General features: G+C 44.9%; 1 protein-coding gene across 3 annotated transcripts in view; it reads left to right on the plus strand.

Annotated features, from left to right (window-relative positions):
- GABBR2 (gamma-aminobutyric acid type B receptor subunit 2) overlaps positions 1 to 14,096 on the plus strand; it is an 868,870-nt gene that overhangs the window by 85,143 nt on the left and 769,631 nt on the right. The gene's annotated exons all lie outside the window — the stretch shown is intronic.

The following is a 14,096-nucleotide window of genomic DNA, read 5'->3' on the forward strand; positions in this document are numbered from 1 at the left end:
ACCCCAAAATTGAGGTTAGAACAAATTAAAGTTTTGTATATTCATTCTGCTGCTGACTTGCATGGAGTCTGAATTTCAAGACATGCAATACAATTATCTGCTACAGATGTGTTTAATTTTGTAGTCAATGTTATCTCGTGTTGGTTATCCCTAAGCACCTTCACAGCCTTAGTAATATTGACTTCAAAATAAAAAAAGGATAGCAGAAAAATACAAAAGAAATGGAAGCATTTTGAAAGTACTTTGAGAGCAGAAATCTAACACTGCATGTGGTTGTTGCACTTGTCCTCAGATAAAAGACACAAACAACAGCCAAATGCAATTGGCAAACAAAGTAGTTGTTTTGAGCTGCATTATGCTTCCCATTATGGGCGTTGTAAGTGAATATTCTGCATTAAGCCACTGGCTGAAGCTTTGATTTTAAATATAGCATTCCCTTGTTTGATGGAATCTTAAAATTATATTGATTGAAACATCATTAGTCAGTATTTGAGCCAAGTACTACTCACTTTACTGCCTATTGTTTTGGTTGCCTAACCTTCCCTTTATGAGACCCTGTTTTCCATTGTTTATAACTGTGCCAAACTTTAAGTGCTCAAACTGAAATTTTCCATGGTGGGTACCTGCCTCAAGTTTACCTTTTTTTAAAAAAAAAATTCAGCCAAAAGATTTCATTCAGTTCTGAGAAGAAGGCTAGGGGAAAATACATTGATTTGCCCATGTTAATAAATTCTGGCAGACTTATCTTTGAAACTGAAATTTGGCAGAGGGGTAGCCTTTGTGTCAGGTGTGTGCCTTTTGCCAAACCTGTGAAAATTCACTAAATTTGGCCAAGTTAGAAGCCTTTGAAAAATCGTAATTCACCCATGCTTAGTAGAGACTTTTTAGATTTTAGCAGCTGAATTCTCTAAAGATTCTGCCCACACTGGTCATGCTCCCACCTGGGGTTGATCAGGACTTTCCTGGCAATTGCAGCTTTGGGCTGTTGTGGGCTGTGCTGGGTACAGTCATCTGAACTGAGAGCAGGGAGCCTGTTTCTTCTGTGCTCTCAGTGACCCCCCTTCAGCCCAGACAACATGGAGGAAGAAGCTATCTGATTCAAATGCAGACAGGATAAGAGCCAGACCTACATGGAATAAGGAGAAATAGATTGGGGCACAGAGCCAGGGAGATGGGGTGTGTGTGTGTGAAACTGGACTGAGAGTGTTTGGGCAAGGAGTCTGGCACTGGGAGCTAAGGAGGGAAATGCAGATGGGTGAAGATTAGGGTCGGGGGTCACAGAAGACTGAGATTGGACAAGGAGCCTGGATGGAGTTCAGAACTATCTGGACAAGGAGACTGAGACTAGGAGCCTGTGAGATAGGGGAAGAGAGATGAATGGGGAAGGGAGATTGGTGTCCGTAGCCTCTGTTTGCCAGGAGCTGGGAATGAGTGACAGGGGATGGATCACTTGATGATTACCTGTTCTGTTCATTCCCTCTGGGGCACCTGGCACTGACCACTGTCGAAAGACAGGATACTGGGCTAGATGGACCTTTGGTCTGACCCAGTAGGGCCATTCTTATGTTCTTATGATGAGGGTGCAGGGGAAGAATTAGGACTGACTGGGCAAAGAGATTGAGTCAATGAGTTTGGGAGGACACTTAACAAATGGCATATACTGAGGCTGGGGAACATGGATCGGGGGGACTAGAGTGGGGGAGGGAGAGAGATTGGACAAGGACTGAAGAGAGGGGGATCTGGGACCGTCTGGGGCAAGGAACTAGGAAGTGAGAAGGGGGGAACTGGAAATGGCTGGACAAGGAGCTGGGGAGTGGGGTACACTGAGACTAGGATGGGGACACTAGGAGTGAGACTAGGTTTTGTTGGGCAAGGAGACTGGGATTGGGATGAAAAGACTAAGGAGTAGAGACTGGGGTTGGCTGGGTGAGGAGTATGGGATTTGGGACTAGGAACCCCAGGGGTGAGAAGGAGATAAGAAAGGGACAGGTGTTCAGAAGGGGTCAGGCTTTGAGAGAATGAGCAAAAAGAGATTGTGCCCACTAAAGCACACTCCCTGTGGGAGCCTGGAATGGAACCCAAGACTCCTTGGTGTCTCACCATTCCTCTGCTGTCACCATATATCTGTGATGCCCACTAGGAAAGTGTGCGTCTCTGTCCCCTCTGGTGCTGGTCCACATTGATGATGACAAACAACCTACTATTGCTATAAGTTACTCTATTAGCTCAAGTAGAAGAAGTCTGTGTGGTGGATTTAAAGGTTCCAACTTTGTTGGTGACCCACATGGGTGTCAGTGTGATGCCACATGATGGATTTTCTAGGGGCGGGTGGTTCAGTTTGCTTTTTTAAAAACATAGAAAATAACACACATAAATCTGTTTTAAAATAATATTATTAAAGTTCCAAAGAAAAGCACTCAAAAGTTAGAAAACGCCAGAAGTAAGATTATCTGTGCAATCTTAGTTCAGCCCCCTTGTGTGTATGCATTATGATATAGTCTTTAATTATATGATCACACAATACTGGCCCTTCCACATTTTTCATTCTTTGCATAGTCACATTTAAAATCTTTGTTAAATACAGCAGGTTTAGTTCTGGTCTCACTTACACTGCTGCAATGTTAGAAAACTAGAAAAGATTATTTTCAAGATCATTTGCAGGATCAGTGCCTGAGAAACCAGCTTCAGGATTTGGCTATAATTTATAAATTTGACCAGTTGTATTATAGATGATGTATAGATGACCCTCCGTTTTCCATCAAAATCTTATTAGTTGGATACTGTAGGGATTGGGATACATATTCAAAAGAGTCAAGAGTTCTGATGTAGCTGTTGTGGCAGGAAAGGGGGACCAACTGCTGAGATTTTCTACTAAAAGGCTGGAGAGAACTAGGTAATTGAGAAGATTTTCTCTCACGGAAAATGACCTGGTAAAGAGAAGGTTTTTAAACTGCACCTGACAAGTGACTAGTACTACAGTTAATTTCTGAGTAGTAGACAAGTATGTAATAGTCCATATATTTTTTTGTTGTCAATTTGTGATTAGATTCTCCAAGGCAGGATTGTTATTATTGTTGTGTTAGCCTAGGCACTTAACTCACAAACATTTGTGTTGGTAACCAAACTTCAGACTCCAGACTGTTTTTTACAGCCATCCCAAGTCTCCCTGCTGCAGCGACAGTGTTATCCCACTAATTAGATACACTGACTTTGTTCACTATTCAACCAAATAATAGTGTTCAGCCTGTGCTGAATGAAAATGCATGGATACTTCTGATACAGTAAGACAACAGGAAAGTGATATTTTAAAAACTGAATAATTTTGTACTGTTACTGACTCTTCATATACTATACATCTCAAATATTGCAAAATTCTACTCATGTTAAATCTGATAGAATACAATAGAGTTCAATAGAGGTGGAATAAATCAACATATTATCTGATACATAGCAGAAAATACAAAATAAGTCCTTGTGACAAATATGATGGATACAGACACATCTTGAGATTATTGTATCCACTTTATAAATGTTATCTGTATCTCTCTGAGCCACGGATTGTATGTTGGCTTGTTGAGGAGGATTACTGACCTCTGTCCAGGAACTAAATCATTCTGGGGTAATTACTGAAGATCCTGGGATTGGTAAGCAACTCCAGAAAAGTATCACCCCATCAGATTGCATATACTGATTCAGACAATGTTCAAGAAACCCAGGAGACAAAGATAATTTGTGCTATAAAGAGTCAGCCAGATCTTACTGGATGTCTGTGTGGAATTTTGATTCAACAAACTGGCATGAAGCTTTAACCAAGAGGGCAAATCCTGCTGAAGGATTGAAGGACTGGAACCTGACAGGGCCCCCATAGAAAAGATGAGGGACTTCTGGTAAGCGTAAGTCAGGGCTGGCCCACAACATTTTGGCACCTGAAGCAGGGAGCTCAAATGATGCCCCCATGTCCACTCACTTGGGCCAAAACTTTGAAAGGTCTCAATTCTGCCTTCTTCCGGTTCTACTCCTCTCATGGTACTGCTCTGCTACCTACCCCAATAAAGGAGAACTAACAACTTAAATGCCTTGTTCAAAAATTTTAAGTAACACTTAACTTTCAAACACCTGAACAGCAAATGTAACTTTTCTTGTCTGCATAGTAAACATTGGCATTTTTATCTGTTTGAATAAGCTAATGCAGTTTTGGGATGCATCAGGAGAGGCATTTGCAGTAGGGATAAGGAGGTTTTAGTACCATTATACAAGGCACTGGTGAGACCTCACCTAGAATACTGTTTGCAGTTCTGGTCTCCCATGTTTAAAAAGGATGAATTCAAACTGGAGCAGGTACAGAGAAGGGCTACTAGGATGATCCGAGGAATGGAAAACTTGTCTTATGAAAGGAGACTTAAGGAGCTTGGCTTGTTTAGCCTAAGTAAAAGAAGGTTGAGAGGAGATATGATTGCTCTCTATAAATATATCAGAGGGATAAATACAGGAGAGGGAGAGGAATTATTTAAGCTCAGCACCAATGTGGACACAAGAACAAATGGGTATAAACTGGCCACCAGGAAGTTTAGACTTGAAATTAGATGAAGGTTTCTAACCATCAGAGGAGTGAAGTTTTGGAATAGCCTTCCAAGGGAAGCAGTGGGGGCAAAAGATCTATCTGGCTTTAAGATTCTACTCGATAAGTTTATGGAGGAGATGGTATGATGGGATAATGTGATTTTGGTAAGTAATTGATCTTTAAATATTCAGGGTAAATAGGCCTAATCCCCTGAGATGGGATATTAGATGGATGGGCTCTGAGTTACTCAGGAAAGAATTTTCTGTTGTATCTGGCTGGTGAATCTTGCCCATATGCTCAGTGTTTAGCTGATGGCCATATCTGGGGTCAGGAAGGAATTTTCCTCCAGGGCAGATTGGAGAGGCCCTGGAGGTTTTTTGCCTTCCTCTGTAGCATGGGGCACGGGTTACTTGAGGGAGGCTTCTCTGCTCCTTGAAGTCTTTAAACCACGATTTGAGGACTTCAATAGCTCAGACATGGGTGAGGTTTTTCGTGGGAGTGGGTGGGTGAGATTCTGTGGCCTGCATTGTGCAGGAGGTCAGACTAGATGATCAGAATGGTCCCGTCTGACCTTAGTATCTATGAATCTATGAATAATCAAAGTGGTGTTTTCCGTGCATTCTTCGTTGCAAAGATTTGAACTACTTCCTGAAGGTCCACAGTCTGGGCCAGCTCATGCTCTACTGAGATGGTTGCAAGGCCGACCAGCCTCTCCTGTGTCATTGTGGAGCACAGATGTGTTTTTATTAACTTCAGCTTGGAGAAGATGTGTTCTCCACTGGCAACTGTTACAGGAAGTGTTAGAAGTACACCTCTACCCCGATATAATGCGACCCGATATAATGCAGGTTCGCATACAATGCAGTAAAGCTCTGATATGCTGCTCTGAGCAGCACGTTAAGGGGTTGGATAAGGGGCAGAGGATCTCGGGGGTGGTCAAGGGCTCCCCCCCCAGGATCTGGGAGGCAGGAGCTGTGGGGGGTCACTTTTGAGGCCCTGCAGTCCCAGAGTGCCCCTGGGGATTAGTGGGGGGCCAGGAGCAGCCCGCTCCCTTTCCCTCGCCCCCAGCCGTGTTGCTCAGGGGAGGGGGTTTGGGGTAAGGGCTCTCCCTGCATTCACTGGCAGCAATGGAAGCAGAGCAGCCCGGCTCCAGCCCGCTCTACTCCGCCACCTTCCAGCCATGGCGCTCCACTTCCCACTGTAGGTGAGTGCGGGACCTTTCCTCAACCCTCCCCCGCAGTGACACAGCTGGGGCCGGGGCAAGGAAAGCGGAGTGGGTTCGGGCTGCGTCGCTCTGCTTCCTGCCACCAGTGAGTGCGAAGGGCGTCCTTTCCCCAACCTCCCCTCACTTACCGGTGGCGGGAAGCAGAGCAGCCTGGCTGAGTCCGCTCCACTCCACCGGCTCCCACCACGGCACTCTGCTTCCTGTCGCAGGTGAGTATGCGGGGCTTCCTTTCCCCAACCTCCCCACACTCACCGGTGGCAGGAAGCGGAGCGCCGCAGCTCAGAGGTGGGAGAGTGGAGCAGGCTCGGGCCATGTTGCTCCGCTTCCTGCCACTGCCGGTGAGTGCCTGTCAGGGGTTGGGGTGTGTGGATAGGGGTTGGAGCAGTCAGGGGACAAGGGGGTTGGGTAAGGGGTGGTGTCCTTGGGGTGATTAGGGATGGGGGTCTCTGGAGGGGGAACAAGGAACAGGGTGGGCAAATCAAGTTCGATATAACGTGGTCTCACCTATAACGCGGTGAGATTTTTTGTCTCCCGAGGACTGCATTATATTGGGGTAGAGGTGTAGGTGCAGAGCAACAAAAGCATTTGGAAAGAGGATGGTCATCTTATTTGTCCACATATATTCCAGAACAGCCTTTGGAGTTGATCCTGCTGAAATGTATCTTGAAAGGGCTTTCAGTTCATCACCTGAATCACTCGCATCAATATCGTGCATGTCATCATGTGCCTCTCTAGTGCTCTGCATTGCTGGTGTACGTCTTCTTCTGTCTCTAGTGCCCTGCATTGCTGGTGTAGGTCTTCTTCAGGTATAGTGAGGTGTTTTGGAATATCATACAACATCCCAAATTCCTTGAGCTGCATGAAACATTCTTCAACTGACTGTATTGCACAATCTAGCACCCAGTTAAAGAATTCAACTTTGAATTGTTGTGTGGGGTCCCTTATGGGATCATCCCGTGCCTCGTAATCAAAATGTCTTCTTTGGTGACTCTTGTATTCTTGAATGGGTGGGAAAATAGCTTCAGTGTGATGTTCCTCTGCCAACTTCTGTGCACTCTTCAGAATGTTTTGAAATCCCTCATCTGACCGGTAAAACTGTCGGTGTGACTTTGCTTTGTCCAGTTGTTCCATTGCTCCAGATATATCAAGGTCAACACCTTGGAGTCTCTTGCTTACCAACATTTATTTCAAACAGGATGTCATGCCACAACACAAGCCACACAGAAATTTGAAGTTATGTACGTTTCCGGTGATTCCGTTTCCCCCTGCCACTGTTCTCCCACAAACAGTTCCTGTCATAGCATTATCCTCCATAATGGCAACTATGGCATCATCTATTTTACCAATTTGGTGTTTGATAGGCTTTATCGCCTCCACTCGACTTTTCCATCATGTGGCACTCAGTGGTTTGAGTGTCAGAGAGGATGTTCCCAGATGTTGCTTCAAAATTTGCCATCAATGAGTTGATGCAGAGAAAAATACATAGATGCTTTGAATTATATTAAAAAATTCAGCAGCTTCACTAGAAGCTGAAGTTGCATAACTGACCGCCAAGTTCAATGAATGAGAACTGCATGGGATAAAAAAAGCTTGAGGATTTAACTCTCAAATCTGTGTCTGGACTCCTCTGTTCTTTCCTCTCATGTTGGCACCATTATCGTAGCCCTGACCCCTCATGTCAGCTATTGCAATTCCTGTATCTTCCAGCTTTTTAAGAAGCACATTTGTCATACCAGCTCCTGTAGTATCATCAATGTCAATTCTAGAAAATGCTCTCTGACAGTCACCATTGCAGGGACATTTTCACTAGGTTCTGTTGTTGTTACAAAACGCACCATTAAAGTCATTTGTTCTGTATGGCTGATGTCAGGTGTTCAGTCCAGAATAAAAGAGTAATATCTTGCTGACTTGAGATCTGCCACAATTTTCTGTTTGACTTTTGTTGACAGTAACTGTATGATCTCATTTTGAATTGTTTTTCCAAGGTAGTGGTATGTGTACATTTCTTGGGTGGTGATTCTTCTTAGATGTTCCTGGAGTTCAGCATCAAACTCAGCCATCAGCTCCACAGTTTTAAGGAAGTTTCCATTGTTTGGCAAATACAGCTGATCTGAAGTGCCACACAGTGCTAAGTTTTGGGTCACAAGCATTCTCACAATGGTAATGAGCCTTTTCAGAACATTTTGCCAATAAAGAGACTCTGATACAATTTTCTCTTGATGCTGATCATCTATGATGTCCTTTAAGCTTAGTCTCATCTCAAGCTCTTTCCACCTATGGAATGCTCTCTGGCGATTTTCTGCCTTCTCATGGCATGCCAGATTTCTAGCCATATTTTTCCAGTCCTTTGTTCCCGTAGAACCCAATGTGGCTGGAACATTAATCTGGAAGAGTTTGCAACAAAACCAGTATGCAGCATTCTGGGTTTTTGAATACATAAGCCATGGCGTCTTCACTTTGTCACCATTGGGGATTTCACGCTAGTAATGCATTGGATGGAAACTTCTATTTTCCTTGTCTTTGGGGAAGATGAATTTTTTCACTTGCTGTGGCCCATGCAGTACAAGGAAGTCCCTCAGGCTACTGCTCAAGTGGGTCCACAGTCCTGGATCATCTAGACTTAAGGAACTAAACTCAGCAGCAGCAGCTGTTTCTTGCACTTCCACCACACTCTTCTCTGATCTACACTTTTCTTCAGGAATGTGCATGGTTACATCCATTTGAGATGGAGATATGGATGCTGCAGTAGCTGCTAGATCACCTGCACTCTGATTAACTGGAAGATCAGGCATCTCCTCACCGCTCACATCCTCACTGGGGCCGGAAGGCTCACCATAAACATTTGTCTATGTATCTCAGGAGAGCTCCTTCCTGCGTGGATAGAAAAGCTTCCTTTGCTTTTTCTTTCTTTTTCTGAATGCTGCCCCAGAGGGGCATTTTCTTCTTTCACTCATGATTGCTGTTCTGTGCCAGCTATAGTGGCTCTCAACGCTCAATTGAAGGGGACAAATAAGCAGGGCCTGAGTGAGGGAAGATATCAGCGTCTTAAGGGCCTAAAAAAAAGAACAGGAGTACTTGTGGCACCTTACAGACTAACAAATTTATTTGAGCATAAGCTTTTGTGGGTTAAAATCCACTTCATCGGATGTATGCAGTGGAAAATAGAGTAGGAAGATATATGTGTGTATATATATATATATACAGAGAACATGAAACAATGGTTGTTATCATACAGACTATAACGAGAGTGAGCAGTTAAGGTGAGCTATTACCAGTAGGAGAGAAAAAAAAACTTTTATAGTGATAATCAAGATGGGCCATTTCCAGCATTTGACAAGAAAGTGTGAGGAACACTGGAGGGGGCGGGGAAATAAACATGGAGAAATAGTTTTACTTTGTGTAATGACACATCCACTCCCAGTCTTTATTCAAGCCTAATTCAATAGTGTCCAGTTTGCAAATTAATTCCAATTCAGCAGTCTCTCATTGGCGTCTGTTCTTGAAGTTTTTTTGTTGTAATATTGTGACTTTTAGCTCTGTAATCGAGTGATCAGGTAGGTTGAAGTGTTCTCCGACTGGTTTTTGAATGTTATAATTCTTGACGTCTGATTTGTGTCCATTTATTCTTTTGCGTAGAGACTGTCTGGTTTGGCCAATGTACATCACAGAAGGACATTGTTGGCACATGATGGCATATATCGCGTTGGTAGAGTGCAGGTGAACGAGCCTCTGATAGTGTGGCTGATGTGATTAGGCCCTATGATGTTGTCCCCTGAATAGATATATGGACAGAGTTGGCAACGGGCTTTGTTGCAAGGATAGGTTCCTGGGTTAGTGGTTCTGTTGTGTGGCGTGTGGTTGCTGGTGAGTATTTGCTTCACGCTAGAGGGCTGTCTGTAAGCAAGGACTGGCCTGTCTCCCAAGATCTGTGAGAGTGATGGGTCGTCCTTCAGGATAGGTTGTAGATCCTTGATGATGTGCTGGAGAAGTTTTAGTTGGGGGCTGAAGGTGATGGCTAGCGGCATTTTGTTGCTTTCTTTGTTGGGCCTGTCCTGTAGTAGGTGACTTCTGGATACTCTTCTGGCTCTGTCAATCTGTTTCTTCATTTCATCAGGTGGGTATTGTAGTTGTAAGGACACTTGATAGAAATCTTGTAGGTGTTTGTTTCTCTCTGAGGGGTTGAAGCAAATGCAGTTGTATGGCTCCTACTACTTTAGTTGACTACCTGTTCTCCTCAGGTGGGTTCAGGGAAGCAGCAGGAAACAGGAAGCTCCTTGAGAAGCTGGTGTTAATCAGTCCAGGCTCCTGGGGGTGCTAGAGATGTACGTAAGAGGCTCCTCCTCCTCTCTCTCCCTGCAGCTCCTGCTGCTTTCTGTTATTCCCTCTCACCTTTCCTCCTGCCTGCCTGTTATGTCGCCTATGCCCTCCTTACTCCAGCACAGCACTCCACCATCTCTGTGCATCTAGAACAGAGAGAATACATATGCACCAGCAGCAGACACAATTTTCTACACTCTGGGGCCTAGTGGTGCCCCCCCCACAGTCTGGCACCTGAGGTTGCCGCCTCAGTTCACCTCATGGTAAGGCCTGCCCTGGCTTTTTAGTCCCTGGAGTGGAACACCCACAGAGAAATCTCTCTCTCTAAGAAAAGGAGCTTATCACCTGTGCAGTAACTGATGTTCTTCAAGATGAGTGACTCTGTGGGTGCTCCACTACCTGCCCTCGTCCCCTCTACTTTTGAGTTGGAGCAGTCTCCATTGTAAAGAAGGATCTGAAGAGCCCGGCTGTGCACACACATTGTTGACACACAGCTGGCAAGCGAGGCAGACACGGCATGTGCGTGACCTGTGAGGGTACTGCTGTAGAAGTCTCCGAGTGAAGGTGCAGGGGCACACCAACACCTGGAGTGGAGCACCCACAGGGACACTCATCTTGAACAACGTCAGTTGCTGCACAGGTGAGTAACCTCCTCTTCCTACCGGGGACTACATTGATTTAACTATATCAGTTTCTGAACCAGCATAGTTAAATTAGTAAAATAACTTTGTGAAACTTATATCAAAAGGGGGTCCAGCTCTATTACCTCTGCTTAACTGGCAGTAAGTCACCAGATTGTGTGTTTATCAGGTGCCAAGTCATCAAGAGGTTCATAAGTTAAAAACAATTTGAAACCCACCCAGCAGGAAGCCAGTGTGATCTCGAATCACTGTTCACTGTGCTCCCAATATGCAACTCTACCTAGCTCAGAATGCTATGGCCTATTAGGGTCAGCTTCTGAAATGGTTTAGCCCTATAGGTGTAGCCCTGTATAATGCATTACAGCAATATAATCTTGAGATGACAGGCACTGATAACTGTTACAATGTCAGTATTGGAAAGGTTCCACACTTCTTGGGTGATGCAAATGGAGGGTGGGGGGAAATGGCCATGACCAAGCATGCTTATTACCTAGCCATGTAGGACCAACATAAAATCCAAGAACCCCAGGCTACATGCCTATTTTACAAACTGTGGTCATGCTACCTCAATTGGAGAGTGCACATAAGTTCAACTTTTCTGGCTACTTTCCCTGCCCATTGTTATCTCTCTTCTCTGAATTAAATCATTGCCGGCTGTCTTGAATTCAAACCAATTGAAGTTAATGTAGTCGCTGTTCTGCCTTGTCCTGGTCAGGTGCCATGGAAACCTACAGCTCGGTGTTGTCTGTGAAAGCTGCACTCAGGAGGCTCTTTGCAGTGCTTAACAACAATAGCTTTATCGAACCTGCACGTTGGTATGAGAAACTGTGTGGTAGGAGTCATTTGGATCTTCATATGAGAATGATTGTTCCTTGATTATTCTTAGGAAATGGAAGTTGTCGCAATGCTTTTGTACTGTTACTGTGTCTTTAGTGCTACTGTTGCATACATCGGCCCCACCATCCCTTGTCTGTGTCATTAGTAGAGCTGGTCAGGAATTTTTCACCAAATTGTGGGGGGAGGGGTTGGGAGGGGTGAGCGGGGTTTGGTCAAAAATTGCTAGGTTGTCAAAACCAAAACTATTCACAAAACTGGGTCAGGGTCAATGAATTTCCAGATTCAAAAAATATCAAAGAACAGTTTCAAAATTACTGAAATCATAGAATCATAGAATATCAGGGTTGGAAGGGCCCTCAGGAGGTAATCTAGTCCAACCCCCTGCTCAAAGCAGGACCAATCCCCAACTAAATCATCCCAGCCAGGGCTTTGTCAAGCCTGACCTTAAAAACCTCTAAGGAAGGAGATTCCACCACCTCCCTAGGTAATGCATTCCAGTGCTTCACCACCCTCCTAGTGAAAAAGTTTTTTCTAATATCCAACCTAAACATCCCCCACTGCAACTTGAGACCATTACTCTTTGTTCTGTCATCTGCTACCACTGAGAACAGTCTAGATCCATCCTCTTTGGAACCCCCTTTCAGGTAGTTGAAAGCAGCTATCAAATCCCCCCGCATTCCTCTCTTCTGCAGACTAAACAATCCCAGTTCCCTCAGCCTCGCCTCATAAGTCATGTGTTCCAGTCCCCTAATCATCTTTGTTGCCCTCCGCTGGACGCTTTCCAATTTTTCCACATCCTTCTTGTAGTGTAGAGCCCAAAACTGGACACATTACTCCAGATGAGGCCTCACCAATGTCGAATAAAGGGGAATGATCACGTCCCTCAATCTGCTGACAATGCTCCTACTTATACAGCCCAAAATGCCGTTAGCCTTCTTGGCAACAAAGGCACACTGTTGACTCATATCCAGCTTCTTGTCCACTGTAACCCCGAGGTCCTTTTCTGCAGAACTGCTGCCTAGCCATTCGGTCCCTAGTCTGTAGTGGTGCATGGGGTTCTTTTGTCCTAAGTGCAGGACTCTGCACTTGTCCTTGTTGAACCTCATCAGATTTCTTTTGGCCAAATCCTCTCATTTGTCTAGGTCCCTCTGTATCCTATCCCTACCCCCCAGCGTACCTAACACTCCTCCCAGTTTAGTGTCATTTGCAAACTTGCTGAGGGTGCAGTCCACTCCATCCTCCAGATCATTAATGAAGATATTGAACAAAACCGGCCCCAGGACCGACCCTTGGGGCACTCGGCTTGGTACAGGCTGCCAACTAGACATGGAGCCATTGATCACTGTCCATTGAGCCCAATGATCTAGCCAACTTTCTATACACCTTATAGTCCATTCATCCAGCCCATACTACTTTAATTTGCTGGCAAGAATACTGTGGGAGACCGTATCAAAAGCTTTGCTAAAGTCAAGATATATCACATCTACTGCTTTCCCCTCATCCACAGAGCAAGTTATCTCGTCATAGAAGGCAATTAGATTAGTCAGGCATGACTTGCCCTTGGTGAATCCATGCTGACTGTTCCTGATCACTTTCGTCTCCTCTAAGTGCTTCAGAATTGATTCCTTGAGGACCTGCTCCATGATTTTTCCAGGGACTGAGGTGAGACTGACTGGCCTGTAGTTCCCCGGATTATCCTCCTTCCCTTTTTTAAAGATAGGCACTACATTAGCCTTTTTCCAGCCATCCGGGACCTCCCCCGATCGCCATGAGTTTTCAAAGACAACGGCCAATGGTTCTGTAATCACATTCGCCAACTCCTTTAGCACTTGGATGCAGCGCATCTGGCCCTATGGACTTATGCTCTTCCAGCTTTTCTAAATAGTCCCGAACCACTTCTTTCTCCACAGATGGCTGGTCGCCTCCTCCCCATGCTGTGCTGCCCAGTGCAGTAATCTGGTAGCTGACCTTGTTCGTGAAGACAGAGGCAAAAAAAGCATTGAGTACATTAGCTTTTTCCACATCCTCTGTCACTAGGTTGCCTCCCTCATTCAGTAAGGGGCCCACACTTTCCTTGACTTTCTTCTTGTTGCTAACATACCTGAAGAAACCCTTCTTGTTACTCTTAACATCTCTTGCTAGCTGCAACTCCAAGTGTGATTTGGCCTTCCTGATTTCACTCCTGCATGCCTGAGCAATATTTTTATACACCTCCCTGGTCATTTGTCCAATCTTCCACTTCTTGTAAGCTTCTTTTTGTGTTTAAGATCAGCAAGGATTTCACTGTTAAGCCAAGTTGGTTGCCTGCCATATTTACTATTCTTTCTGCACATCAGGATGGTTTGTTCCTGTAACCTCAATAAGGATTCTTTAAAATACAGCCAGCTCTCCTGAACTCCTTTCCCCCTCATGTTATTCTCCCAGGGCATCCTGCCCATCAGTTCCCTGAGGGAGTCAAAGTATGCTTTTCTGAAGTCCAGGGTCCGTATTCTGCTGCTCTCCTTTCTTCCTTGTG

Source organism: Dermochelys coriacea, chromosome 2, assembly GCF_009764565.3.
Source record: "Dermochelys coriacea isolate rDerCor1 chromosome 2, rDerCor1.pri.v4, whole genome shotgun sequence".
In the NCBI taxonomy this organism is placed as follows: domain Eukaryota; kingdom Metazoa; phylum Chordata; order Testudines; family Dermochelyidae; genus Dermochelys; species Dermochelys coriacea.